Raw genomic sequence first — 5,892 nt, 5'->3', positions numbered from 1 at the left:
AATTTCCAGGAGAGTAAAAATTCCATTGAAAATATGCAAAGCAGGGGCCAGGGATTTAGCTCATCAGCATAAGTGCCTGCCTGGCAAGCCCAAGGTACCAAAAAAAGGAAGCAGATTAGGCCAATGTGAGATGTGAGGACAGGATCTCAGATATTGAAGACAGGCTTGCAGTTAGCAACCACGAAAAGAAAGATTTCTCAAAAATAGCAAGAGATCATGAGAAATCAATCCAGCAGCTGCTAGATTAGACAAAGAAAAATAACTTAAGATTACTTGGAGTCAATGAATAAGCAGGAGATACCACAAGTAACATTTAAAAAATGTCCAAAGACATCGTGACAGAAAACTTCCTTGGTAGAGAAAAAGAATTTGACATTCAAGGGGCTGGGGATTTAGTTCAGCGGCATAAGCACCTGCCTTGCAAGCAGGCGGTCATGAGTTTGATCCCCGGTACCGATAAAAAGGAAAAAGACAAAAAAAAAAAAAAAAAAAAAAAAAATAGAATTCTAAAAGCTGTTAGAGAAAAGAATTACCTATAAAAGAAAACCCATTAGAGTCACAGCTGAGTTCTCAGTGCAAAACCTCAAGTCAAGGAGAGCTTGCAGTGAAGTATTTCAAGTTCCAAAGGAAAACAACTTTCTAGACTGATGTACCCTGCAAAACTATCTTTCAAAATTGATGGAGAAATAAGATACTTCTATGACAAAGAACATCTGAGGAAATTTATGATCACAAAACCAGCACTCCAAAATATTCTAAAGGACATTCTAGAAAGACATAGTAAGGACTGCAGCTCCATAAACCTCAACAGAAGGAACACACCAGGAAGGCAAACAACTAGAGGGAGGGGAAAAAGGAGGGAGAAAACAACAGGAAAATAACATGACAAGGGTAAGTCACTACCCAACAGTTACAGCCATCAATGGTAATGGTCTTAATTCACCAGTCAAGAGACACAGATCCTGCAGAAATCCAGAAAATCATCTCTACCTACTTTGAAACTTTGTATTCTGAGATAGAAAATACAGAAAAAATGGACAGATTTCTAGATAATATGAATTACCAAAGCTAAATCAAGATATAAAAATCCAAAATATGCCCATATCAACAAGTGAAATTGGAGATGTAATTTTTTTTACCCATGACTGTGTCTTCCAAAAATTGGAGATGAAATTAAAAGTCTATCAATAAAGAAAAGCCCAGGCCTTGATGGATTCAGGCCCTGCTGAGTTCTACAAGAAATTTAGAGAGAAGAGCTTACACCACTGCTTCTCCAACTCTTTAACAAAATACTTCCAAATTCATTACTGAAGCAAGCATTACCTTTATACCAAAACCAGAGAAGGACCCAACTAAGAAAGAGAATGACAGGCCCAGCTCCCTAATGAACATAGATGCAAAAGTCCTCAGTAAGATACTGGCAAACAGACTGCAGCAAACCATCAAAAAGATTGTACACCATGATCAAGTGGGATTCATCCCAGGGATGTAAGGATGGTTCAACATACATAAATTCATAAATGTAATACACCATATTAACAGAGCCAAGGTAAAAAATCATGTGATCATCTCAATAGATGCAGAAAAACTTTTGACAAGTTCAGCACCTATTCATGATAAAAACCCTACAGAAAATTGGAATAGATGGTCTTTATCTCAATCTGATAAAAGTCATCTGTGACAGACCAGCAGCCAGCATCATAGTACGTGGAAAAAACATGAAAGCTTTCTTTCATCAGGAAAGAAATCAGGAACAAGAAAAGGATGTCTACTGTCTCCACTCTTATTCAACATAGTCTTGGAAACTTTAGCTGGAACAATTAGAGAAGAGAAAGAAATAAAAGAAATAAAGCTAGGAAAGGAAGAAGCTAAACTATTGTTACTTGCAGATGATATGATACTGTATTTAGAAGTCCCCAAAAATTCTACCAAAAGTCTTTCAGATTCACTAAGCAATTTCAGTAATGTGGCTGGTTACAAAGTCAACACGCAAAAGTCAGTAGCCTTCCTGTACACAAATAAACTCACCGAGAGAAATCAGGGAAAAAATACCTTTTACAAAGCATCTGAAAAAATGAAATACCTAGAAATCAATCTAACAAAGGAGGTAAAAGACCTCTACGTTGAAAACTACAGTACTCTGGAAAAGGATATTGAAGAGGATATTAGAAAACGGAGGCCATTTGTGGGCAGCAGGGGAGGGAAGCAAGAAGCCAACAAGAAGCCAAGACCTCCTGTGAGTTGGCACCGTCCGCAGGCTGACTGGGGGAGAGCCAGACGCCAGCCCCTGCCAGTGCGCAGGTGGGCCAACGCCCTCACCCACTCTACCCACCGTGAGCGATGGCTGATCTGGAGAAACACAGGCTGTGGTGACAGCTAGTGAGTGAAATGTGATTTAGTGTTTGTAAGCTTCAGTGTTTCACTGACTTTGCAGGTCTAAAGCCGGTAGTCTGATCATCTATTCAGAGGCTAACAATATGCAGTGTAGGGATAGCGTGTTTATGGGGGAGCTCCTTCTGAAGCTGGTGGCCATTGGTAATTCCCTATTATATTTTTTCAAAATCCTATATCATTCTTATTATTTTATTTGGTTGGGTTTTCAACTTATCTTCTTTGATTTTGTTGGATCTGATGGCTTGACAGCTATTTCAAAGATAACAAGATATATTATGGTAGCCATTTTGGTGTTATAAGCTCAAAAACCCAAAATGTGCTGCACTTATTTTAACTTGTTCTCTTCCTGTAAAACTTGCGTAATTGCCAGTTAAGTTTCAACCTTGTAACATACCCACCATGTACCCCGCTTCCTGCCTCCCTGGTCCCTATAACAACTTGTTCTGCCTCCCTGATTCCTTTTATGGGGACAAACTGATCCTAAGGCCCTGACCCCTCCCCTTGCAGCTTGCTGGTAAAGCAAGGCTTCCCGTCACCTTATAACTCCCTGCAGCGCCTGGCTCTGTGTGCACTTCCCTGGCTGCTTTTCTGGAACGGTGCTGCCACCGAGCTCAGCTAATAAAGCGATTTTTAAAACTTTTTTGGAGTCGGTCATTTTTTCTGCCTATATCCTTATTGTATTAAGGTTCTGTATTGCATTTTTTATTTTGTCTTTATTGGTTCTATTTTGTTTCTGTTTTGTTTGATTGCGTCTGAAAGCAAGGGCAGCTATTTTGAAGACAAGAGGCATTATAGTAACCATTGTTGATTTCCTTTCACCTCGTTTTGAAATCCTGTGTAACTTACATTGTCTTCTTCTGATTGTCTTTATTCTGCTTCATTTTGCTCGGTTTTCTTTCTTTTTTTTAATTATTATTATTATTATTTTTTTGTCTTTTTCCTTTTTATCGGTACCAGGGATCGAACTCACGACTGCCTGCTTACAAGGCAGGCGCTTTACGCCGCTGAGCTAAATCCCCAGCCCCTTGGTTTTATTTTCTCAAATAAAATTTTAGAAAAAGAAAATGGAGAACTATCCCATGCTCTTGGGTAAGAAGAACCAATATAGTGAAAATGGACATACTGTCAAAACTGTTGTACAGATTCAATACAGATCCAATAAAAATTCCAATAGCATATCTCACAGCATTAGAGAAAATAAATCCTAAAATTCATGTGGACCAAGAAAAGACCTAAAATAGCGAAAGCAATCCAGGGCAACAAAGACAAGACAGGGGGCATCACAATCCCTGACTTGAAATTATACTATAAAGCTACTATGATAAACAGTGTGGTACTGGCAAACAAAACACACACACACACACACACACACACACACACACACACACACACACAAAAGACCTGAAGATCAACTGAACAGGTTAGAAGATGCTAGAAACAACTGCAGACCTACTAAGCCACCTTATCATTGACAAAGGTGCCAAACAGGGCCGGGGATTTAGCTCAGTGGCATAGGCACCTGCCTGGCAAGTGCAAAGTTGTGAGTTCAATCCTGGTTTCCGTAAAAAAAAAAAGTTTGATCTCCAATACCAAAAAACAAAACAACAACAACAAAACAAAAAACAAAGGTGCCAAACACATTCACTGGAAGAAAGATAGCCCCCTTAATAAACGGTGCTGGAAAAACTGGCTCAGCACATGCTGAAGATTAAAACTGGTTCCATATTTTTTACCATGCACTAAGCTAAAATCAGAATCAAAGATCTTCATATTAAAATGCAAACATTAAATCTGTTGGAAGAGAGAATAGGTAAAACTCTTGAAGATATTGGCAAAGACTTTATGAAAAAAACCCTGATTGCATAGAGACTATCATGAAGAATCAACAAGTGGTATCTCACCCTACTGAAAAGCTTTTGCACAGCAAGAGAAACCACCAACAGAGTGAAGAGACAACCCACAACATGGGAGAAAATGTTTGACAGCTGTTCCTCCGACAAAGGATTACTATCAAAAACTCATAAAGAACTCAAAAAAATCAGTCCTCACAGATTTAAAGACTCAACCCAAAAATGGTCATCTGGGATAAAGATACACTTCTCAGATGAAGAAATATAAATAGCAAACTAATATGTGAAAAAATGTTCAACATCACTGGTCATTCAAGAGATGCAAATTAAAACAACACTGAGATTCCACCTAACTCCATAAAGGATGACTCCTATCAAGAAATCAAGCAATAACAAATGCTGGAGGGGCTGTGGAGAAAAAGGAACCCTTCTCCACTGTTGGAGGGAATGTATACTGGTACAACCATGGTGGAAATCAATGTAGATTTCTCAAAAAAAAAAAAAAAAAAAAAAAAAAAAAAAAAACTGGGACTAGAGGTCCCATTCAACCCTGCTACTCCCCTTTTGGATATCTTTCCAAAAGAATTAAAAACATCATACCACAGTGATGTGTGTGCACCCATGTTTATAGCATCACAGTTTGTAATAGCCAGATCTTGGAAACAACCTAAATGCGCATTGACTGAGGAATGGATTAAAAATGGTATGGTATTTTTAAACAATGGAGTACTACTCAGCCATAAAGAAGGATAAACTGGAGATTCTTATAGGTAAATGAATGCAACCTGAGAATATACTCATTAGTGAAATAAATAAGACACACATGTGTAAACATCGTATTTTTTCATTAGTGTGAGAAACTGAAAGAAAAAAAGCATGTATCTGTACATGTGTAAATAGTTTATAAGTAATTCAGATAGATTTCTCCGAGTTCGCTGAAGAGAAAGCTTTGTGCTGGTGCTGGACAACTGAATGCAGATGTCTTATGCTCTGGGTGAATGATTTGGGGATGACAACGCACAACATATGTACCACTGCTGCCCCCAATTGACATTGTTTTGAAATTTTGTTGTAGTTTTTCTTTTTATCCTTAAAATAAAATGGATTTGGAAAAAAAATTTAAAAACACAGCAGCAGAAGCACAAAATCCCATTAGCAAGATTGTAAGAGAAAGCAGCACCAGTTTCACAGAGAGTAAAGCAAGATAATGTGACAGAGAGTAAGGGAGAAAAACAATACAAATTAAGTTTAAATATCTGAAAATAGTAGACTCAGACAACATGAAAGGAACATAACATGGGAAAATAACATTTTCTCAGATTAAAAAGACCCTTGCAGACCGAGATGGTGACATGCCTGTAACCCCAACACTCAGGAGGCTGAGGCAGGAGGGCCCGTCACCAGTTCAACACCAGCCTGGGCTACAAAGTGAGCTGAGGCCAGCTTGAACTGCACAGGGAGGCTCTGTCTCAAAAGACAAAAGACAAAAACAAAACCAAGCCCAATCTGGGCTCCTGGGTGAACACCAAAAAGCCCACACCAAGGGACCTCACCACAGGCTTTCAGCATGTCGGGGATGACCCTGAGCCCTCCCTAACAGGCACAAGGCTGACTACCTGGTATCAGACTCCACGGCAGCAGCTCCGAA

The sequence above is a fragment of the Cavia porcellus genome, unplaced genomic scaffold (genome assembly GCF_034190915.1).
Source record: "Cavia porcellus strain 051 isolate PalLab524CR breed Dunkin Hartley unplaced genomic scaffold, mCavPor4.1 scaffold_32, whole genome shotgun sequence".
In the NCBI taxonomy this organism is placed as follows: Eukaryota; Metazoa; Chordata; class Mammalia; order Rodentia; family Caviidae; genus Cavia; species Cavia porcellus.
Note: the sequence above shows the minus strand (reverse complement) of the source record.